This window comes from Pogoniulus pusillus, chromosome 11 (genome assembly GCF_015220805.1).
Source record: "Pogoniulus pusillus isolate bPogPus1 chromosome 11, bPogPus1.pri, whole genome shotgun sequence".
Taxonomy (NCBI): domain Eukaryota; kingdom Metazoa; phylum Chordata; class Aves; order Piciformes; family Lybiidae; genus Pogoniulus; species Pogoniulus pusillus.
Window position 1 is genome coordinate 27595578 of NC_087274.1, and position 24847 is coordinate 27620424.

The 24847-nt window shown below is 44.9% G+C and overlaps 1 long non-coding RNA gene across 1 annotated transcript; it reads left to right on the forward strand.

Moving 5' to 3' along the window:
- The first annotated feature begins 1691 nt into the window (after positions 1-1691).
- On the forward strand, positions 1692-24643 carry LOC135179607 (uncharacterized). The gene is made up of 4 exons (XR_010304050.1): positions 1692-1769; positions 12201-12309; positions 17821-18039; positions 24458-24643. It is a non-coding gene; the product is annotated as an uncharacterized LOC135179607 (long non-coding RNA).
- Positions 24644-24847: the final 204 nt, after the last annotated feature.

Below are 24847 nucleotides of genomic sequence, written 5' to 3' on the forward strand. Positions count from 1 at the left end.
ACATTTCTCTGGTGTAGTTAATTCTCTGAACTGGTAATAGCTTTCTGTTCCTGTTATCTTACTGAAATGATTTCCTTAGCTAAACTGTGTGAATGATGATAAATTCAGCCCTTCCAGAAATGATCTTTGCAGCTGATTTAAGTGGATTTTGATTTGTTTGGGGAAGAAACAAAGGCACTCATTGGCATCCTTGGCTGTAGCGCTCCCGACTGCTTGGACATCTGTCGCTTTTCCTAGGTGCACAAGGATGAGCTCTCTGTCACAGGTCTGCATTATTCAGGTGTGGCTCAGTATCATTTTGTGTCTGCTGAGAGACTTCTCATCAGTGTCTTAGAGATAGAAGAAGGGGGAATGATTTGAAGATGATGGAGAACAGGGTTAGACTGGATCTTTGGAAGAAGTTCTTCACTATGAGAGTGGTGAGACTCTGGAATAGGTTGCCCAGGGAGGTTGTGGCTGCCTCCTTCCTGGGGGTGTTCAAGGCCAGACTGGGCAAAGCAGTGAGCAGCTGAGTCTAGTTGAGAGGTGTCCCTGTCCATGGCAGACAATTTGGAGTAGAAGGTTTCTGAGGTCCTTTCCAACCTAAGCCATTCTGTGCTTGCATGTTTTTATTTGCTGGCATATTTGTATCAGAATCCTTGAAGAGAAGCAGGAACATTTTTCAGGTTACTGTTATACAGGGGACTGAATTTTTGAGTTGGTGTTTTTGAGTATTACAAGCTCTGGCATGAACAGTTGGGAGGATAAAAGGAGTAGTTTTCATTCTCTTTACTGCTCCTGAGGTTTCAGCTGTTTAGGCAGAAGAAGGGTCTTGGGAGCTGTAGAAAGCTGAGCCAACTAAACAGATGGGATCTTCTAGTCCAGCTGAAAGAACTACTTTTCCTATGGAGGGTTTAGAGAGAAGGTTTCAGGGCTAGTAAGAAAATGACATCGCCAGCTGCGTCTGATGTCTTAGTGTTTTCCAGCAGGAGTCACAGAGAATTTGCTCAAGGAAGGAAAGTCTGTAGTTAAATTGGACGGACTTCACCAGCCAAACACATGCCAGTGTAAAACCAAAATCTAAGCAGTGGTTGAACATCTCCTCAAGAGGAGTGCATCCAAAAGGACAGAAACTGTAGAGGGAGGAGAAGAGGTCACCTTGCTTCAAGAATGAGAGTAATTCTCATTGTTTTGTTAGCCTGAAAAATACCATGAAAGCCAGAAGAAAAGCTTTGCTCAGAATCCACACTATGCAAGTACAGATGTGCCATGAGGAAGGAATATAGGTAGGGTTATACCACAGAGGAAGAAGGACTGAGCTTAAAAATGTAAGAGAAATGGTGAATGAAAGCCATGGGAATAATGATAGTGGTGATGATGTGACTTTCTTTACTATAGTCTGGGTCAAAAAGCAAGAGGAGAGTTAGGCATACCTGCACTAACTGGTGGTGTCCTGCTGTTGTATGCAGCTGGCTCAGTTGGATTCTGTTCCTTCTGCAAAATGGAGTCTCAACCAAAAAGAAATCAGTGTAATTGTCAAGAAAAATGATTTTCTGGGGAAGAGTGGTTAAATGAAAAGGATGGTTCTGGATAGAATGAAATGTAGCATAACTAATACAGAGCACTACAGATGAGAAATCTACCAGCCAGAAATATAAAGAAAGGGAAAAGCTAAAGACAAGCCACTTAATCATTTCTATTTGTTTTTCCTAGAGAGCATCCAAAATAACAGCTGATCAGGGATGATGGAACAATACAGTGAACAGTCCCAAATCTGCTGCCTTTTTGGGGTGAGTAGCAAGATACAAATGTGGCTGTTTGCTGCCACGGGGCTAGGAAGAGGGTGGCCAAAAAAAAATGGAGGATGTCTCCCAGGTTCCCAGAAGAAATCTGAATATTCCAGATGGACAGAGTAAAGGGGAAGGAGAATCTTTCTCCACCTGCTTGCCACTCCCTTTCCAATACACCCTAGGATGCCACTGGCCTTCATGGCCACAAGGGCACGTTGCTGGCTCATGGGCATCCTTCTATCCATCAGGACCCCCAGGTCCCTTTCCCCTGTGCTGCTCTCCAACAGGTCAGACTATGCAGCTCCATGAGGTGGTTGTTTCCCAGATGCCAGATTCTACCCTTGTCCTTGCTGGATTTCATTCAGTTTCTCCCTGTACAGCTCTCCAAGCTGCACAGCCTGAAGGGTGTCAGTCCCTGCTCCCAGTCTGGCATCACCAGCAAACTGGCTGACAGTGCCCTCTGCACCCTTATCCAGGGCACTGGTGATTACATTCAATAGTCCTGGTTCCAGTACTGCCCCCTGAGGCACTCCACTAGATAGAGGTCTCCAACTAGACTCTGTCCTATTGACCACAACTCTCTGACTTCTTTCCTTCAATCAGTTCATATCCAGTTCATTCCCAGAACATCGAGGCCACACTCTGTTAGTGTAGCTGCAAGGATGCTGTGGCAAATGGTGTCCAGTGCTTTCCTGAGATCAAGATAAACCACATCCACTGCTCTACCATCATCTATCCACCCACTGATGCCCTCATCAAAGGCTATCAGGTTGGTCAATCATGACTTCCCCCTGGTGAAACCATACTGAGTGTTGCCAGTGGCTTTCTTGTCCCTGATATGCTTAGAGACAGTGCCAAGGAGAAGTTGCCCCATCACCTTTCCAGGGATGGAGGTAAGGCTGACCAGCCTATAGTTACCAAGTCCTCCTGCTTGCCCTTTTTGAAGACTGCAGTGATGTTTGCTTTCCTCTAGTCCTCAGTCCTGTTCCCCACAACTTACCAAATACGATGGAGAGTGGCCTAGTGATGACTTCTGCCAGCTCCTTCAGCACCTGCAGGTGCATCCTGTCAGGACCCATGGATTTATGAATGTCCAGATTGCTTAATTGATCCCTAGCCCAGTCCTCTTTAACAAAGGTAAACTCCTCCTTTATCCTGACTGATTGTATGGATTAATTGTAAGTGGATTCTTCAGTTTGAAAGAAGAACACAAAACCCCAGTGTGGGAAATGCTGAGCCATGTGTATAAAGTCAAGTCAGACTTGGTGAAAACCAGACAGTTGATTCTGATCTATTCAAAGGGGGCTTCCTCCCTACGAATCTAACCCTAAAGGTGACATCAATCATAGAAAATGGGTCTTTACCACAGTTTTGTTTGATTTAGTGATAAGAGCTGACTCTTCTTTTGCTGTGTCAAGGGTAATGATCCTGTGGGCTTCTCTCAGAAGAGCCATGAGGGTAGGACATGCACAGTCGTGGCTGTGTTTTAAAGTCCCATCACCATAATTCCTTTCAGCGCAGTGTTTAAATTTGTGGCAGCACTGACAGGGTCAGAAAGAGACCATCTGTGAGAAGGAAAAGCTAAGTCATTCTTGCACTGCCTAGCTGGCAGTCAGAAAAGGCAGACAGAGATGCCTAACTTGATGTCTTCAGCTTTGACAGCAGCACAGAAAAGCTGAGTCATATTAACTGACTATTGGCAGGTGAAATGGATCAGGTCAAGCAGATTCCATGGGATCTGTCAAGTCCAGTTAATCTCCACTGAAACTGTAACTTGATTTCCAGCAGCACTTTGACATAAAGGTGAAGAATTTGGAGTGCTTTAAGCAATGTTCATCCTGTTGTTGGTCCTGTCTAGCAACAGCTTTCTCACGACTGTGTGACTGATCTAATACTGAAGAAGTTTTTAATATCTCTGAGGTTTTTTACCCATTAAAAGTTGTAATTGTGTTGGTTCAGGTGGACTGCTTGACTAAGTTTGGGGATTTCTTGGAGTCCTTTGTGCACTCAAGGGCTGGGTGATTTCTGCTTTGCACATCACTTTTGTAGCATAGGAGACCTTGGTTTTGCCCCGGGGTGCTCTGTGTCAGTCCCTGACATGCATTCCAGTCTGTGTCTGCAAACTCTTGTTTATCTCTAAGTCACTGAGGACCTGATCCATCAGTCAGAGACAATCTGTTTACTTATCTGGGTTTTAGGTAAGGTCTGGGAGGCCCTTGACTGCTCACAGTGAAAAGAGAGAGGGTTGCCTCTTACTCTGAAAGTGGGCAGGATATGAGTCTGCTTCTGGATGAATAAAAAAGCAGTGAGTCTAAGGTAGAAGAGGACTGGTTAATTGATGCTGCACAGAAAGAAATGCTGTCACTACTAAACACTGTTGAAGATGACTTCAGGCAATCATCATTTCTGCTGTGAATAATATCATTGGGAGAAACTTAAGGATCCAGAGGGGCTGGCACCACGTCTGCTGCTTCCTCTTTGTCTTCAGCTACCAGAGCATAACATGCCAAACCCAGCTATGGGCCACAGAATTGTTTTGGTTGGCAAAGATCTCAAAGGTCATCGACTCCAGCTGTCAACCTGGACATTATCCATGTCCTAAAGTGCCATGTCCACAGGTTTCTTGAACACCTCCAGGGATGATGACTCCACTACCTCCATGGGCAGCTTGTTCCAACGTCTGACCACTCTTACAGGGAAGATTTTTTTCCCCCTGATGTCCAAGCTAAGGATCTAGATTTCGGAGGGACCTGGAGGTGAGTCTGTCAGTTCCCTTCAGTTGTTTCTTGCATACAGCCTGAAACAGGCAGAGCAGCCTTTGGCCACCGGAGGGCAGTACTGTTCTGCAGCAAACCTGGCGAGCTTTACTCACTGAAAATCTGGCTTGCAGGCAGCTACCTGAGGGGGGGAATGGGGCTGAGCATGTTTAACAGCCATCGAAGTCACGTTGATCGTAAAGTGGATTTACAGCTCTAGCCATGTTTGCACTCATTGACCAGCGACTCCTCTCAACGCTGCTGGGATCGTCGCCATCCTTCTCAGAAGAGCAACTGCAGCACAGCAACCGAGAGCTGTGATTGAAGCAACTGCTGCTTCTCCATCCCTGGGTTAGGTGACTGGGTTGTGGCCTCCTCCTTCCTGCATTCTGCCTTCAGGGCCAGAGCTAGCGGATGGCAGAAGCAGTGCAATAGTATGGCAGCCCCTCCTGCTGCTGGTGAAGGCTTCCTTGTCCCTGGTCCTGCACCTCTTCTGCACAGGACCTCTTCAAATTAAGGAGTGTTTTAACTGCAAATGATGAGAACCTGAGAGTGTGTAACTCTCCCTAATACTGGTAGCTGGGAAGGGTGGATCTTTTTTTCCCCTTTTCTTCCTTAAGAAGGTTTGCCATTGGAATGGACTGCCCAGGGAGGTGGTGGAGTCACCGTCCCTGGAAGTGTTCAAGAGAGAACTGGGTGAGGCACTTGGTGCCATGGTCTAGTTGACTGGATAGGGCTAGGGGATAGGGTGGACTGGATGAGCTTGGAGGTCTCTCCCAACCTGGTTGATTCTATGATTCTATGATTCCCAAAGGCTGAGGGCATGTTCTTTACTGAGACCCAGAACTCTTACTTGTTTATTGATTCATGCCACTGCTCTTAGCTGGCCTTTCCTGGAAAGCTCTTTAGGTTCTTTAGTTAGAAGAATCTCCAAATGTTGAGGTTTTTAAATTGTCAGAGCAGATTAGAGTGTGAAGTGTGGCTTCTGGGTGGATAGGAGATACCACTGTTGGGCTTTATGAAAGAAAAGAGAAACTTCTCTGTCTTCTCTGTGAAGTTTAACCTGCTGGGAGTGCTTTGAGTCTAGTGGATTTAATCTCTACAAGGAGGGGAATGCTTGGTTTACTTAGTTTGAGTACTTCATGCTTCAGTGAGTGTACTTCAGGTACTCAAAAATTCATATGACAGCAGTATATGGAAATCTGGGTATCTCCTGAGTTTGGAGACAGCTGAATTCCCTAAACCAATAGAAAAGAACAAGAAGCTGTCTGAGGGCCAGTTCTTTCACCTGTGTTATTGGGATGCCAGGAATGGTCTCCAAGAGAGGTTTGACTCAGAAAGGCTTATGTTATGAAGCTTGGTAGCTTCCCAGCCAACCTTGGAGGGCACCTGGAAATGAAAACCTTTCAGAGAACAAATGCTACTGAACTGCTGCCCTTCTAGCTTCTGTTTCCAAGCCAAGGCTCAAAGAGGTCCTCTTCTGAAAGAGGGCTCTTCAGTCTGTAGATTGCACACTTCTGCTGGGCCTCCAAATACCTGGGACAGACCTGCAGACAGCTTGTCTTTAGGAGCTGCTGTGCCTCTGCTGAATGTATTTAAGGGAAGGAAAAGCATTTATGCCATATGTATCTTAAATGTCAATTTAATTATTTCAGCCTTCACTTTTTGAAGTGTGTTTTCAGTTTCATAATCCACAACATTGTCCTTTGTTTTGCAAGAGCACAGTTTATTGTTTTTATTTTTAAACCTGGCTGAAAGGCACTAAAAGAAATCTGCTTGCATTGGCAGGGAGATAAAAATGGCAAGTCCTTTGCAGTGCTTGTTACCCAAGCTGGCAATTCCCTCCTTCCAAACTGCTGGAATAATTCTGGGAGCTGGTATCCTCAAGTGATTAGAAAAGGGGATGAATTCTTTCTGGTGAGTGATAATGAATGGCTCTTAGGGAGAGGGTGGGCAGTGATAATATAACCATGATGTGGTGAAGTTTTCCCAGATGAATAAGGTTTTGGGGGGCAAATTCTACACTTTGCAATTAGCACTTAAGTAAGACTGCTTTTATTTCATTTTACACATCATTAATCTGTAGGTGCAGAGAAGATAAACCAGGAGGACCCAGTCCCCCAAGTCTGTTTTGCACTTTAGTGCAAATCTCCTTCTTGCTTTGCTTCATAGTCTACTTGAACCACAAAGGTGATCCAAGGGCTGGAGCACCTCTGCCATGAGGACAGGCTGAGGAAACTGGGGTTGTGCAGCCTGGAAAGGAGAAGAATCTTGGGGGGACCTTAGAGCTGCCTTCCAATATGTGAAGGGATCCTACAGGAAGGCTGCAGAGGGACTTTTCATAAGGGTGTCTAGAGACAGGGCAAGGGGGAATGGTTTGAAGCTGAAGGAGAGCAGAGTTAAACTGGATCTCAGGAATAAGTTCTTCAGTATGAAGGTGGTGAGACTCTGGAATAGATTTTCTTTCCTGTTGCCTGGAATAGGAAGATTATGGCTGCTCCTACCTGGGAGTGTTCAGGGCCATGTTGGGCAGCTGAGTCTAGTTGAGAGGCATCCCTGCCTGTGTCAGTCAAGTTGGAGTCAGTGATCTCTGAGGTCCCTTCTAACCTGAGCCATTTAGCCTGGAGAAGAGGAGGCTCAGAGGTGACCTCATTTCTGTCTACAACTCCCTGAAGGGAGGCTGTAGCCAGGTGGGGGTTGGTCTCTTCTGCCAGACGACCAGCAACAGAACAAGGGGACACAGTCTCAAGCTGTGCCAGGGGAAGTATAGGCTGGATGTTAGGAGGAAGTTCTTCACAGAGAGAGTGATTGGCATTGGAATGGGCTGCCCAGGGAGGTGGTGGAGTCACCATCCCTGGGGGTGTTCAGGAAAGCCTGGATGAGGCACTTAGTGCCATGGTCTAGTTGATTGGACAGGGCTGGGTGCTAGGTTGGACTGGCTGATCTTGGAGGTCTCTTCCAACCTGGTTGATTCTATGATTCTGAGTGTCAGATTTCTAAGACTTAGCATGTGTCAAAGTAGCCATGTTAAAGATTATTCTGATGTTACTTCTTCCTGAGATGTTATTCCTTCTCTCTGCACATGTAGTGGGCTCCTAGAGACCCCTGCACATATTTTCTGTCACAAGAAGTTTTTCAGCAGAAGTCAAGAGCAATCAAATATCAATTGAGTGTCAGAGAAGTGATCCTTATCATGGAATCTGTTAAGGTGTCCAATAGCTTCATGCAGCAGGGAAGACAAACTTACTTTGTGACCTTTAGGACAGAGAGAACATATTAAATGATGCACTGCATGGGGATGAAGAAGATGGCCAAGCATTGGTAGATTTTTTTTCTGTTCTATTGAGGTTTATACATTTTGTTTTCTTACTCTTTAAATATTTCACAAGGATTGTTACTTTAAATACTTATTTCTGTCTCATTTCTGAATGTTACTAGGCCAACCCAATTGTTTTTAGTTCTTTTTTTAATTCATTCTCTTTAATATGCCAACCTCTTTTCCTGCCTAATCATGGAAATATTTGCTGTTTCTTTATTCACTGATTTAGAGGCTAGAAGATGCCATTAGAGCTGGCTCATTTGTTCTCTTGTACAAACCAGACCAGAGACCTGAACTCTAATCCCAGTACAAATTCTTGAGATGGAAAACATGGCTTTTAGAAAGACACTGCACTTTGGTTTAAGATTTTTCAGTGGCAACAAACTCACTCTATTACCAGGTAAGTCTCTGAAATGCCTTATTACCTTCACTTAAAAAATGGCATCTTCTGTCCAGCCTGGATATCATTAGTGCCATCTGCCTGCTATGGGATCTGGACAGGCCTGGTTAGTTTCTCAGGAGGGAGTACCTGGGAAAGATAACAAAGATTAACTTCTCTTGTTGCTCCTGGGCCCTAAAGCCTTTAGTAGTCTGGCTGAGCTATCCACAAATATTTTGGGGGCTAAGCTTAGCAAAAGCAAACCTAGCTACCTACAGCAAGGTTTGGAAGGGCTGTGTTTTGGGAGGTAGGTGTGGCAGGAGAATGAGCCTTTACAGAGGCCAGCTTTAACCCAAAGAATCCAAGTGTCTCTCTGTCAGCAAGAAGAACAGAGTGGTAGTTCCAAACACCCAAGTTAGGTCTCTGTTTACCCAGGGCCCTGGAGGACTCTCTGTGAACATCCCATGGGGTCCACATTGTCCACATCTTCTCTGAGGGGTTAAATTTTGTTCCCTTTCTCTTTAGTAACCCTTTGGCTGCATGTGGGAGGCTGTTTGAAGGTAGTGTACTTCCAAGAGGAATGGATTAGCTTGCATTGAAGAGTCTGGCAATGAACAGCAAATGATCTATATTTGAATTCAGAGGAATTTTCTTTCCTCTGCCATCTGAACTCCTCGATGGAGAGCAGTAGGTGATTGTTTACTCTTGTGGGTGAGAAAATACTTGTACTGATGTAGGCCAAGGACATTTAAAGTCTCTATTAATCAATTACATAAACTGAACCTGAACCCACCTCTGCCCTCAGGCTGGAGAGGTGCAGTGTACCCTTTGTTAAGACTCTTCAGTGAGTCATTTTATTGTTCTTTATTGCAGAGTTTTGTGGTTAATGTTCATTTTTCTGTTGTGCTTTCATTTCATCTGGTGATGAAAATGCACACTCTGTGTGAGACTGTTCCTAAGCAATGGGAACAGCAAAGTGCTTTGTCACTTCTCACTCACAGGAGCCACAATGGCATTCCATCTGCAGAAAACTATTGTTCCTAACCCCTGGGACACACGAATTGCAGATTTTGGTTGTGACACAGGAGAGTGTCCTCGAGTTAGTCAGCTGTGCAAAGAGACCAGAGAGGTTGTCAGCAATGTGCCCAGCACACGTCGCAGAGGCATGATTTCCTTTGTCTCTCAGCCTTCCCAGAACTGATGTCTCAGGTCTGCTCTTCAGTCTTTAAGAGGATGCTTATTGAATATCATGCAGTAGCTGAAAGTTCATGAGCAGACAGGCATGTCTTTGGCTATCTAATAAATTGCTCCCAATTCACTTCTCCTTTTGGCTCATGCACAGAACTATCCTGGCTGACAACTGCTGTCACCAGATTACAGAGGCTCTTCCTGTGGAGGAAAATTGTGCTCATGGTAGACCTTTCTTGGCTATTTTATGGCCAAGAGCCTTAGAAGAATAGATTATCCAGTCAGCATCAGAGTTAGGGAGAAGAACATAGAATTGGCCATTTGAATTGGTGTCACAGGAATGGGAAGAGCATGTGTGATGGTTTGGGTGTTACCTGCCCCCCCGTCCCCCTCACTTTGGGAAATCACCCAGGCTAGACTCAGCAGCTCTGGAAATTGACTGAAGCTTTATATTTACAGCTTAGCACAATATACAAGCAGATATTTACAATCTAGACAGAAATATACAAGTTAAAAAGTAATACAGAAACACAACAGCCCTCCCAGAAACCTGAGTCCCCAGGAGGGGCTCACAACCACCCCTCCACCTTCCTCCAGCCCCTCTTCCTCACCCAAGACTTTGCCTTATGCTCAAGCTAGTTTTGCCTTATGCTCAAGGTAGTTAGGAGGGTTGGCCAGGGGGGTTAGGAAGCAGGTGGATTAGTCTCACAGATGGCAGGTTAGGTTAGAGAGAGAGGTGCAGCCCACAAAGCCCAGAAAGTGACTCTGTTATCTGTGTTTTTGTTCTTACACATCTCAGCAAGCCTATGAGCGCAGTAGACATCACCATTGTTGCCTTTTCACAGCCTTTCTCACCAAAACATTCTAGCTAGCTTCAAACTAGCACAGCATGTTGTATTGCCAGCTCTGTCAGTACCCTGCTCTTTATCTTCTTTATCATTTTGGCTAGGCCTTTCATCATTTTTTTCTTGTTTACAGTGGTAGGGTTAAAGGAGGAGCCTTTATGTTTTGGGCAGTGTTTCCCTTCCCCTTATTTTTTTTAATGGCTTCTAGGTTCTTCTATTAAAACAACAATAAGGAAAAAAATGCTAAGAGGAAACTCCAAGGCTGTAGATACACACAGATCTGCACTCTTTTTGCAATTGATTTTCTTTTAGTTCTTTTTTACCTAGTGTCATTACCATCACAAGATGCAGCTAACAGATCCACCAGCACGTCACAGGCTGCTGCTTGGTGATACACGGTGCTGATGAGTGCTTATTTCTGTCTGTTAGTTATTCCAGGCAGAAAAGGGAAGTAAAAAAAAAAAGCTGCTTAAGTATTTTAAACCTATTATGCAGTATTCCAAAAGGTCAAGTTGCTGTTCTTTCTTAAATACAATTTAATTGAAAATGGGCAGGAGCCTGGATCTTCTTCAAGCCTAATGAAGCAGGCTATTGATATGCACCATGTGTCCCTGATTAAAATCAGGAGGCTAGGTATGTTCAGGCAATTAGGCAATTTGTGAGGCATTGGCCCAATTAGTTTGGGACCATAGAGAAGCAGGTACATGGAAGGATGATTTTTGTGCTCCCTGTAAAAAAATCCAACCCCCCCCTTCCAGCAAAAACCCCAAATTCCAACCATACAACAAAAGAAATTACTGCTGGGGCAGTTCAAGGCAAGGCTGGATGTGGCACTTGGTGCCATGGTCTAGCCTTGAGCTCTGTGGTAAAGGGTTGGACTTGATGATCTGTGAGGTCTCTTCCAACCTTGGTGATACTGTGATACTGTGTGATACTGTAATATAGTGACAGGACTGGGGGGGATGGAGCAAAGCTGGGGGTGGGAAGGTTCAGACTGGACGTGAGGAGGAAGTTGTTGAGCATGAGAGTGGTGAGCGGCTGGAATGGGTTGCCCAGGGAGGTGGTTGAGGCCCCGTGGCTGGAGGTGTTTAAAGCCAGGCTGGATGAGGCTATGGGCAGCCTGCTGTAGGGTAGGGTGTCCCTGGGCATGGCAGGGGGATTGGAACTAGATGATCCTTGTGGTCCCTTCCAACCCTGACTGATTCTATTCTATGGTTCTATAATGATGCTTAGGTTAAAGCCAATTAATTGGCTGAGCTGCCTTGTTGCACTTTGTCCCCTAGAAAGGTTTGTCTGTTGTAGAAATTTGCAGTGTAGTTAAATAAACCAGCAAGGAAACACAGAGTAATTTTTGCTGTGAAGCAAAATAACTCCTCAGCTGACATTAGGATTCTGCAAAGAACAGATTCAGAACATGGACTGAAAATGAAGACTGAAGGGCATGGGTGAAGCTCCTTGTAAAATTCACTTACTGGTAACTGTGCTGTCAGGCAGACAAAAAAATTGCTTACTGCTTTCTGGCTGTGAGGACAGGCTGAGGGAGCTGGGGTTGCTCAGTCTGGAGAAGAGTCTGGAGGAAGCTTTGAGCTGCCTTCCAGTACCTGAAGGAATCCTACAGAAAGGCTGCAGAGGAACTTTTCATAAGGATGTCCAGAGACAGGACAAGTGGGAATGGTTTGCAGCTGAGAGAGCAGGGTTAGACTTGGGCTTAGGAAGTTCTTCAGTACAAGGGTGGTGAGACTCTGGAACAGGTAGCCCTTGAGAGGTTGTGGCTGCCTCCTCCCTGGGGTTGTTGAAGGCCAGGTTGGATGAGGCTTTGAGCAGGTGAGTCTAGTTGAGAGGTGCCTATGGCAGGGAGGTTGGAGTAGATGATCTGTGAGGCTCCAACCTGAGCCATTCTGTGATTCTGATTGAAGTTCCACTTTTGTCTTTCTTGTTTTTCAGAAATCACAGCTTGCACTTAAGAAGTACTAAGTCACATACAGTGAGGTAGCATTGTTTTGCAAGAAGGTGCCTGGGCATGAATCTACCTGAAGCACAGAAAAAACTCTGAGTAAGTTTGAAACATCAGAATTGTTGTTTGTTGTTTTGTTTGGGTTTTTTTTTTAGTAGATGTATTTTATTAGGGAAGAAGGAAGTATTTAATTAGCTCTAGGCTAGGAGACACACATGGCATATTCATCAGATTTGTTAGATTCACAGATTGCATTGGGTCAGAAAGGACCCTCAAAGGTCATCTTGTCCACCCCCACTGCAGTCAGCAGGGACATCTCCAACTGGATCAAACTGCCCAGCGTCAAATCCAGTCTGATCTTGAATCTCTCCAGGGACAGAACCTCAATCACATCCCTGGGCAACCTGTTAGAGCTGCAGTTGTTTCTAAAACAAAGGAAATATTGACACTGGCAGGTGACTTTGGGCTGGGTAGCAATTCAGTCAGCCCCATGAAAACAGAACCACCACACGGCACAGGCTGGAACCAGAAATTCAACCTCTGTGTGGTTTGCTTAGCTGGTGTTACAAAATGAGCTTCACAGCTCCTGAGTGTTTGAAAAGCAGCTTGATTTAATTATGGACTCAGAGGCTTTCTTCACATGAACAAGGGAATTAAAGTTCAGCTGCTTTGTTATGGGCTAAATGTTAATCCCAAGGTGCCTGGTACTGAGGTGCCTAAGAGATAGCACTCAATTACAGAAGGTGATGAAGGGTTTTTGGCAGCCTGCTGCCTATTCATTGCCTGTGCTGAAGGAAGAAGCAACTGGAACAAAGAAATAAGAGCCATGAATCCTTCAGACAGTGTAGCAAGTCAAAACTGAAAAGTTTGGTGGAAAGTATGTTTATTTTTTTTAATGAATGCAGCTGCACAGTGGAGTCTGACAATGCCCCCTCAGTGATTTAGATTGCTCGTGGGGGCAGCAGGAAAGGTTACCTGTGTCACAGTCCTGTCCCAGCAAAGTCAGCTGGAGTCACTGGCCATCTGCACAGAGAACTGTGTGACTGTACTGCAGCTCGGTGCTTTGTGCTGAGAAGTTTACTTAGAGCTGTAGTAGATGAGAAAAGGCAGATGATGAGGAGAGCAGTAGCCCTTGCTTTGCAAGAGCTGTCCTGATCTGAGTTGGGGGCACATCTCTCAATTCCTTCTGTGGCACTTTGTGTAAAGTAATGAGGGTGCTTACTGGGCTGTGGCAAATAAGTCTGAGAGTGATTTTACAGCCTAGAAGCTGTAGTGTTTTCCTGAGAGAGGTCAGTGCTAGACCCCAGTTGCTGAGCACCTAAGAGAAAATACTGGGACTGTGTGCTGGGAAAGGACCTCCTTTTCCAACTAAGTTCTAAATCATTATTTGAGAAGCATAAATTTAATAAGAAGGTCTGAAGAAATTCCAAGTGAGCTGTGTGCAAAAGTATCTTCAGACAGGAGCGGGGAAGGCAGGCAAATTGCATCCAGCTTAGGTGACTACTCTGACAGTCAGAGCAGTGAGTTAACAGGAATTAAATCCTTCTCTGGCTCAAGTTCATTATTTAACTGGGTTTATTTCCAAATACCAGCCATACTGCAAGTGAGGCAGCAAGAGGCTGTGCTGCAGTGTGAGCTGGATGGGGCTAAGAGCCGGACAGGGACTCTGGGAAGACCTAATAGCAGCCTTCCAGTACCTGAAGGGGGCTACAGGAAGAATGGAGAGAAACTGATTACAAAGGCAGTAATAGGACAAGGGGCAATGGCTTCAAACTAGAGAAGAGCAGATTTAGATTGGCTGTTAAGAATAAGTGTTTTATTATGAGAGTAGTAGAACACTGGAACAGGTTGCCCAGGGAGGTGATTGGGGGTCCATCCCTAGAGATAGTCAACAGGACTTTGGGCAACCTAATGTAGTTGAGGATGGCCCTGCTGACTGCAGAGGGGTTGGACAAGATGACCTTCAGAAGTCCATTCCAACCCAGACTGTTCTATGATTCTATGTGTCCTTCAAGATGTAGGCAGTCCAGGCTCTCAGAATTAGATGGAGTTTTGAGGGGCCAAATTTTGCAGGAAAGCACCCCAGATTTTAATAGAGATACAGTCCTCAAGCAAATACAGGGAATATGGCACACATCCATTAATTGCTCCTCAGGTTCCTTATAACATAACCACTGCACCACCTTCCTTTCATAGCACTGAAATGCAAATCACTACAGTGATAGTGTTGATGATGGGATCTTAACCACTCCTTTTATGTATTCCATGGTGTGTTAATCTTATTTGTGACCATGCCACTATTATAAACTTGGCAGGGTGATGGGCTTTGCATCATATTCAGTGCGCTGCTGAGAGAGTAGATCTATTTCATATTGCATTGTGAAATTCTTGGGTCTTAGCTCTTAACCCCAGGTCACCTGTGGATGTGAGGAAGAAGATTGTTGCTGTGAGGGTGGTGAAACGTAGGAAAAGTTTGGCCAGGCAGCTGGTGGAGGCCCCATCCCTGGAGGCATTCAAGATCAGACTAGATGGAGCTTTGGGCAACCTGCTAGAAGTTTGGCATAGCATCAGCCAGTTTGGAAGAGACCTCCAAGATCATCCAGTCCAACCTATCACCCAGCCCTAGCCAGTCAACCAGACCATGGCACTAAATGACTCATCCAGGCTTTTCTTGAACACCTCCAGGGACGATGACTCCACCACCTCCCTGGGCAGCCCATTCCAATGCCAATCACTCTCTCTGCCAACAACTTCCTCCTAACGTCCATCCTGGACCTCCCCTGGCACAACTTGAGACTGTGTCCCCTTGTTTTGTTGCTGGGTGCCTGGCAGAAGAGACCAACCCACACCTGGCTACAACCTCCCTTCAGGTAGTTGTAGACAGCAATGAGGTCACCCCTGAGCCTCCTCTTCTCCAGGCTAGACAATCTCAGCTCCCTCAACCTCTCCTTACAGGGCTTGTGGCGTTGAACAAGATAACCTCTAGAGGTCCCTTCCAACTCAAACCATTCAATGATTCTACGATCTTTAGTGTTTAAAATACACCTGCCACTTACCAAGTGCTTTGTGCTTTACCTTGATTGGAGTCATCAACTGTAAAAGTGTGCCTGTGCTTGTTTACCAAAGCTGAAATGTTATTCAAAGGAGAAACTTGAACTTTCTCTTCCAGAAATGAGAAGTTCAATCTATGAGACACTTGAGTCTTTAGGGTTAAGATAACAGATGCATAGTGTCTATGAGTCACCCATATTTTTTTATGTCACATCCAAAATTATAGCACTCTTTTGATAATTTGTACTCCAGTGCCTTGCCTCCAGAGGGAAGAGGTGAGGGAACAGCATCTGAAAATGAAATAGCATGAGGAAAACATGACAATTCATCATTCCTGTCTTGGAATTAGAGTTTAATTACAATCAAAAATACTTCAGTCTAAATTGCAGTTGCAGATTGCATGAACCTGATGGTTTGTGTCTTGCAGCTAATTTCATGGAATGACTGACCTAAATATGTGAAGGGTGAGTGCCAGGAGGATGGAACCAGGCTCTGCTGGGTGATGCCCAAGGACAGGACAAGGAGCAATGGTGGAAGCTGAGGCCTAGGAAGTTTCATGGAAACATGAGGAGGAATTTTTTCACTATGAGGGTAAGACAGAACCCTGGAACAGGCTGCTCAGGGGGGTTTGTGGAGTCTCCCTCTCTGGAGATATTCAAAACCTGTCTTGATGTGTTCCTGTGTGATCTGATCTAGGTGATCCTGCTCTGGCAGGGTGTTGGACTGGATGAGCTTTGGAGGTCCCTTCTAGCCCCTGACATTCTGTGATTGGTGTCAGTTTCTACTCAGTTTGGTAAAGACACTTCTCTAGGAGGGGGCTCCAGCTGAGATGACAGCCAGTGGATTTGAAATACCTAAGGCTTTGCTAGTTTGAATTTGTTTCTCCTCCAGTTTTCAGATATGATATAGTCCCAGAGCTGTCCAGGCCTGATAGTAAAAGGCTGCATTTGACTTTCCTTGTTCAGCTCAGGCTGGAAAAAGTCTGGATTGATATTTTTCATGATTTGCTATAGCAAATGGTGCAGTTTAGCCCAGCAGGTCACAAAAAAAGCACATTGTGTCCATGAGAAACCTGCATGATTCTTTGTTGGACAAAATGCTGGTGGAGCACACCAGTGACTGCATTACACTGATGTCAGTCTTGCCCTACATCAATATCTTGTAGTTTTAGGATTGGGTTTTTTTCTCTATTGAGGGAGTTAGCTCTGAGATATTATTGAGTTTTAACTACTTGGCCACATGGAACTCTTTCATCTCTGGATTGGGGGTCTTAACCCAAATTGAGTGCAGCTGGAAATGTCTCCTCTTTGCTGAAAGCTGCTTTCTTTGTAATAAAGAATTTAAGCTCGAGAAGGCTGGAGGACAGGAGAGAAAGCATAAGCAGGCTCAAGTAGAACTAAAAATAAACTCCCAAGCATAGTGATCATAGCAGGTTTGTTTCATGAAGCAAATATAATACAGGTTCACCTGAATAAATAGCAGGAATAAATAAAAGGAAGTTTTTGCTTGCAGGTATTAGAAAATGAGGTGTAAGTAGCTTCACACAGTTAATCTGAGCATCTTCTGAAACAGGGAGAGAGAAATCCAGGACTAAGTACTTCATGGCTTCCACTGCATTCTTTATTTGATAAAAACATGATAGAGAGCTCTCCAGCTTACCTAAAGGGCACTGTATTACTGTTCAACTCATCATACACTGGGGTTAGTGAAATATAAGCTAAGCCTAACTTCGTTTTTTCCTCATCTTCAAAATTGACCTAATCCTTAATGCTTTTCATAGGGGCTGATGAAGAATAAGTCATTGGTACTTGTGTAACACTTCTGGGTCCTACAAGGAAAGCATCAAAGCTTAGCCCCTGGGCTGCAGTTAAATTTCCACTGTTGTTTAGCAATCTCAAAGCTTTCTGTCCATATTATAAGTGGAGTGCTCAGAACCTGGGGGGTTGCAGCCTGTTTGGCTGAGGACTGTTCCAAGGGAGTGCTTATGTGCCCAGTGTCTCATGTCATTCTGGAAGGACACTGAGGTACCCCAAATCTGCCTTTGTGGTTCTAGCCATCATATAGTGATTGCTTCACACAGCTTCATAGCTTTGTGGTCCAGCTGGACAATTCTCAAGCCAAAATGAATGTGTGTTTTCTTGGTCTCTTCTTCTAATAAACATCTCCAGAAGGATTAGTAGTGACAGGATCACTCTAAGATACTCCAGGCTGATAAGCACAGCCATAATATGATTTGAAGGTTCCAATTCTAAGATGGCTTTGATAGCTTCAAGCTGATGAAGCCCTTTCACAGCTACTTCTTGTATACCAGGATACAACAAATGTAAGAGCTGTCCTGTTTCTTTTCCCACCTGTGTATGTGAATGCCTCTTTAGAGCTATCCTCTTTTCTACAGACCCAGTGCATTTCAATGTCTTGACTTCAAAGTGAATGCTGACAGAGAAAACACAGCAGCAGGGATATTAAATTATTATAGGAGATGCTGGGAAAAGGAATTTGACTTAAACCTGTCAAACAATTGTGAGTTTTGGGACATCATTTGGTTTTGTTCCTTTGCAGCCTGTGTGTTCACCTCAGTTGACAGCAGAGCAGCGTATTTGTTAGTGAGCAGCATGCTGTCAGACTGGTCAGCATACAAACCTGATTGTTCTCCCCATGCCACACAATTCTAAGAACACCTGTTGAAGATTTGGAAGGCAGCAGCAGCATTTTTGAGAGCAGAAGGGTGGTCTCCTAGGCAAACACAGCAAATGCAGCCAAAAGCTCCTTTCTGTCTAGGTAAGTGACTTGCCTGAAGTTGCTGGGCAGCACCAGGGGACTTCCTGATTATCAGGAAACTGTATAGGGAGGCTTCCTTTAAGAAGGAAGAAATGCCATAAAGACAGCTTTTAGAGCACTGTATTGACTTCTTAAAGAGGATCCAACTGTGTTGAAAATGAGAAATGTGAATGTATTGCTTTTCCTCTCATGCTTCAATAACACAATTTTCAACCTCTTGACTAGAACAAACCTGCAATCTTTTTGTGCTTGTCAGGTCTGTGTCTCTGTCAGGTAGTCTTTAAAAAGGCTCTTGGGCAGATGTAATGAAAGAACAGATGTAAGAAAATCTTAAAGGTTTCAGAACACTGTGAGATAGCTCTGTAAGCCACTGATCAAATGGGCAATTGCAGGTGTTTTGTGGCACATTGTGCTACCTTCTGCTGTATCAGCCCTGCCTGTCTGTCTATGAAACTAGACCCTTGAGCAAAGATTCAGGTTTATGTGTTAATATCCTCTGCTCTTAGAAAAGAAATTTCAGCAGCAAGGCTGTGAATCCACTTCCATAGTGAGCTTGAGGGGAAAAAAATATCTGGCAAAGATAGGTTGCTGACACTTTATATGCATTAAGAGATACTAACTTTACAGAAATATTATGTGTGTCCATTAATCTGCTGTGAGCTATTGCTCTCCTGGTAAGTCATCCCTTGTATTATTTATTGTATTCCATCTCAGCCAGATTATTACCATTCCAGAACAACATGCCAAAAACCAGCTCAGGCAGAAGTTTGCAACTCAGAGTTGAGTCTTGTTAAACTTCTATGAGCTTGGGAATCCAACCTACACAAGTACTTCCCAATTACAGAGAGGCAGCAATCATTACAGTTTGTTTTCTACTTATTTAACCAGCTCATAAATGAGGTCTCTGATATATCTGACCTCTTCCTAAGGCTTCAGTTTGTGATCTCCTGTGGATAGCAGGCTTTACTGAAAATCAGCATGAAAACAAGAAAGTCTTCATGATTTATGCCAAAGAGTTTAACATCTGGGAATGCTGATAGAGATTCCACCAGAAAAAGGTCACCACGCAAGCCCATTAGATCACAATAGCTGTTCTGCATCAAGTGGAAGGTTGAGGTGTTAAATGCCATTTGCATAAATATACTTTAATGCATATGTAGCTGTATTTGATTCTCAGATACTCAGTCCTTGAGCTCTGCCTGAACAGCAAGGGAAAGGAAAGCAAGTGTATGTGTGTGCCAAACCCAGTTTTCATGGCATGAGGCCTCTCTGCTCCTGGAAATGTGTATTGTGTTCTCTAGATGATCTTTCAAGATCCCTTCCAATCCCTTATGTTTTGTGATTCTGGCCCTGAAGGGAAGGCAAAGTGAAGGTTTTTCCTGTGATTCTGGCCCCTCAGGAAGCAGTGTATTCTAGCTCTGCAGCATAGGACTCATCCATGAGGTGGTTGAATCCCCATCTCTGGAGGTGTTGGAAAGAGGCAGAGATGTGGTGCTGAGGGCTGTGGTTTAGCACCAGCCTTGGTAGAGTTAGAGAGTGGTTAGACTGGATGATCTTAAAGGGCTTTCTCAACCAAAACAATTTTCTGATTCCCATTTTATTTTGTCTTGCGGAAGGCGTCAAGAGGAACTTGTGTTCTGCAGGTCACACTGCTGTGCACAGCCTCCCTCCTTACTCTATCATTCAACTCATGCTGGTGAGAGGCCTTGAGCACAGCCCTACGAGGAGAGGCTGAGGGAGCTGGGATTGGTTAGCCTGGAGAAGAGGAGGCTCAGGGGTGACCTTATTGCTGTCTACAACTACCTGAGGGGTGGTTGTGGCCAGAAGGAGGTTGCTCTCTTCTCTCAGGTGGCCAGCACCAGAACAAGAGGACACAGCCTCAGGCTGTGCCAGGGGAGATTTAGGCTGGAGGTGAGGAGAAAGTTCTTCACTGAGAGAGTCATTGGACACTGGAATGGGCTGCCCGGGGAGGTGGTGGAGTCGCCGTCCCTGGGGCTGTTCAAGGCAGGATTGGACGTGGCACTTGGTGCCATGGTCTGGCCTTGAGCTCTGTGGTAAAGGGTTGGACTTGATGATCTGTGAGGTCTCTTCCAATCCTAATAATACTGTGATACTGTGATACTGTGACTATAGCTAGAACTCTTCTAGCAAACAGGCAAATACTGCTGCCAAGAGCAGGAGCCTGGAGGTTTAAACATAATTCCATTTAGAGTAGCTGTGAGGATCGTTGCTGTGTTCCTAGTATGTGTCTATTTTCACTAAAGCAAATGAGGACCACCAGTCAGCAGAGCAGTCCATGAAGTGTTTGATGGAGTCTCTGTTGCTGGCAGCTCTAAGTCAGGAATGAAGATTGTCTAAAGGCTGTGCCCTGCTTCACTCAAGGTTAAAGCCAGGGAAGTTTGTTGCTCTGCTTTCTCTAGAAAGTCAGAATTTGGTTTCACAAAGGTCCTTTCTGGTCTTTCATAGTCTGAGCACCTCCTTGCTATCATTCAAAGCAAAACCATTGCTGCAGCAAAGAATGTCCATTTCTTTGGCTTAGTGTCTAATAAACTCTGCCATTTCCAAATTTCCATTTCTAGCAATTTGCAACACTGACTAATTACATCATCCAGACATCTCCTCATGGAGGGGAGGCTGGAATAGGTGATCTCTAGGGTCTCTCCCAACCTGAGCCATTTTAGGATTCTGTGGCCCTGCCTTCTATCAGATTCACAGCTTCCAGTTTTAGTGAAGAGTAAAAAAAAAACCCCTTCAAGACAGCATTTCAGTTCAATGCTTGAAGTCAGCTGAAGTATTAACCTGTCCTTCCCAAAAGGCAGGCATTCATCTGCATATCTATATCCAGGCCTTGTTCATTTTCAGGAGCTTAGACCTTTTTTGTGCTGCTTCAGTAACTGACAGATGAACTGGGAGTTAGGTTTCATTCCACAGACTTTAATTGTATCCCAGCTCCAGGACCATCCAGCTTGCTAGCTGAGGCAGCCGAATGTTGCAGACTCTCATTAATACCTGTCACAAGTTGTAATTTACCACCAAAAGTCCTGATTCAGAAAGAGCCTGCTGCATGCTCAGAGTTCTGGAGCATGCACTTGTCCAAGACCTTCCCAAAGCTGATGGAAGCATGCCTGTTTCAGAACTAATAAATTTTCTGACTCTCTGAGCAGTTTATGTTTGATGAAGTGAGACAGCACAATACAAAAGATTTCTGCTAAGAGCAGCCTCTAGAGCAGCAGTTTGGCTTTTGCAAGTTGTCAGAGCTTGATTGACTTCTGTGGAGTTGTTCCAATTTGCACTGTCTGGATATTCTTATTACACTTGGTTTGGTTTTTGACTCATCTAATCCCCTCATCTAGATGATTTCCTACCACCCTTGAAGCTGCAGGTGTTCAAGTACAGGTATGACAAACATTCAGCAATTTGCTTCCTGAATCCTAATCTCTGAGGGGAACTCACTGCATCTTGTGGCATCCTGTGTGTCATGCAAAGAGGTTTTTGGTTATGCTGCATTTTGTTTATGGCAAGATCTAAAGCATGCTGGTACTGCATCCAGTTCTGGAGCCCCCTGTTACAAGGAGGATGTAGATGTCTGGAAGTGTGTCCAGAGAAGGGCCACGAGGATGCTCAGAGGGCTGCAGCAGCTCTGCTATGAGGACAGACTGAAACAGTTGGGGCTGTTCAGTCTGGAGAAGAGGAGGCTCCCAGGTGACCTTCTTGTGGCCTTCCAGGATCTGAAGGGGGCCTACAAAAAAGCTGGAGAGGGACTTTTTAGGCTGTCAGGGAGTGACAGGACTAGGGGGAATGGAGCAAAGCTGGAGATGGGTAGGTTCAGGCTGGAGGTGAAGAGGAAGTTGTTGAGCATGAGAGTGATGAGAGCCTGGAATGGGTTGCCCAGGGAGGTGGTTGAGGCCCCATGGCTGGAGGTGTTTAAGGCCAGGCTGGATGAGGCTGTGGCCAGCCTGCTCTAGGGTAGAGTGTCCCTGCCCATGGCAGCGGGATTGGAATTAGATGATCCTTGTGGTCCCTTCCAGCCCTGATTGCTTCTATGATTCTATGATTTTTTTCATTCCTCTTTGTCAGCCAAACCTGCAGATATCCAGGCTGGGTGTTTGCATTTGCTGGGATATTCAGAAGAGAAGTAATTGTGCTTTTCTGCCTTTGTACTGACAAGTGCCTGGGAGGTGCACTTGGGAGACTTTTCAGTCCTTGTTTAGCTGACATTCAGCACAATCTACACGTTTTCCATTTAGCATTATTTATGTAATACACCCACAAAGGCAGATAAATCCTTGCTGTCTGCTTCCCCACATCACACAAACTACTGATTAATTAAAAAGAAGGCTACCTTCTCAGGGAACTTCATGCTCTAGATTTCCAACTCCATGAAAAGAACTAACAAAACCACCTCTGCAAAACAGAGACACAAGAGTGGCCACAACCTCCTTCAGTTTCAAGAGCTGAACTCTTGAAAACACATTTTCATGGAATCATAGAATCACAGAATGGTTTGAGTTGGAAAGGACCTTTGAGATCACCCAGTTCCACCCCTGCCTGCCGTGGCAGGGACTCTTCCCACTAGCCCAGGTTGCTCAAGGCCTCATCCAACCTGTCCCTAAACACCTCCAGGGAAGGGGCATCCACAGCCTCCCTGGGCAACCTGTCCATGTTCTTGACCACCCATTCCCTAACCCTAAATGTTACGTCAGCCAAGGGCTGGGATGTTTCTGTGTCTTTATCTCACAGGTAAATGAATTTCTTATTTGAATATTAGAGACAAAATAATCACAGTATCACAGTATCACCAAGGTTGGAAGAGACCTCACAGATCATCAAGTCCAACCCTTTACCACAGAGCTCAAGGCTAGACCATGGCACCAAGTGCCACGTCCAATGCATTCCTTTGTAGTTGAAGGTAGCATCAGATTTAGGTAGCTGTGATTTATGAACTTAAGTTCGTGAAGCAAAGTCAGAAGCTGCAGTTAGTTACTGTTTGTTCTGTAATAGCACTTAGTAATGCAGGCCAGGGGCAGTGCCTGGTGTGCATAAGCATCACAAAAATGGCCTGGAAAACAGTGAATGTACTCCAATAAATATTTCAGAATAAATCATTCTCTATTTGTGCCTGGAAATTTAGTTGCCCTTTGAAAATAAAGTGGAAGCACCAGATAAAAAAAAAACAAATAGATTTGTTTGTTTGTAGCTGAGCAATTTTGAAGGGAATGGAAGTGCTGCTGAAAAGAAAGGGGACTTTTAAATGCCTGAGCAATAGTTTTGTTATGAGGCTTCATAATTCTGGTTCCCTCTGCAGGCAGCCATCTGCTCTCCTTTCCATTTGATGTGGCTTTCAGTTCCTCACAGAGGTTCTCATTCCAGATTTCAGTGTTTGACAAGTGACAAAGTGTGGTGCTGGCTTGTGTGTAAATGTGGATGCAGGTGGATGTGGGCTCCAGGTCAGAGTGCACAAACCCAAATACCTTTATGAGACCTGTCAAGACCTCAAACATTCCTGCTGTCTGCTGACTTCAGTGGGAGATGAAGCAGGGTCTAACAGGGCATGCTGATGGATAGTTTCAGTCCAGGTGAGCTTTGTATATAGGCTTGAAGAGGTGATAAAGTGGAGGCTGTGAGGATGGTGCACTGGAACATCTGTCTGATGAGGAAAGGCTGAGAGACCTGAGGCTGTTCAGTCTGGAGAAGATAAGGCTGAGAGAGGATCTTATGAATGTTTGTAAAGATCTGTGGGGTGGGTGTCAAGAAGAAGGGACCAGGTTCTGCTCAATGGTGTCCTGTAACAGGATGGGGGGCAACAGACACAACCCCTGCCAGAAAGTTCCACCTCAACATGAGATGTAAGGGTGCTGGAGCCCTGGAACGGGCTCCCTAGAGAGGTTGAGGAGTTCTCTTCTCTGCAGAATTTCAAGACCCACATGGATGAACTCCTGTGTGACCTGCCCTGAGTGATCCTTCTCTGGCCTGGGAGTAGGACTGGATAATCCCTTCCAGCCCTACCATTCTATGGTTCTGTGGCAACTAAGATGCTGCTCCTTTCTTAGGGTGTTTTATATAGAGGAGTGACACATGCTACTTTTTGGGCATGTCTCCAATATTGCAGATACTTCTGAACCTTGGATTGATGTGCTTGACATGTCAATGTGTCTGTCAAGAGAGGACATTGCTGTCATGGTGTCTCAGCAGTTCATGGGCAGAGCAAGGGCCCATCTGCTGGGAAATAAGTCAGAGACAGCTTTAGTGGGAACGGGCCAGGAAAGAGCTATGCAGCTGTGGCCAGACCAGGGAACGGGGGCTGCATGTTTTACACCAGGACAGGAACAATGATGAGAGGAGCAGCTTCGTGTTTCCTTAGTAAACCTCTTGTTAATGACCTTCCAAAAAATCACCTTTTGCTCATCTTCTTGTACAGCTTCACCTTATCCCTTCACAACATATCACTGAGGAACATCTGGCTGGAAAAGGATCCAGAAGTTCATAGAAGAAGGCTAAAACTGTGTGAAGCAATCTGGTTGTAGGTGACTCTTCAGCCTGCCAGACAAAGGTATAACAAGATCCAAGATTTGCAGGCTGAAAGCAGCGGATTTCAGGGCAAGGAGTAAGGTATGTTTGTTATTTATCTTTATTTATTTACTGAAACCAATGGACAAAGCAGCTCCCAGAACAATTTCTCTGAGTACCTTAAATTCTCCAGCTTTGCTAATTCAGAGAGTTACACAGATGAAGCTACTCTTGGTTTCTCTTTGGCCTTTATTTACAATAGGTCTAAAGTCTGTGACAGTGTCCTGTTAGTTCCAAATAA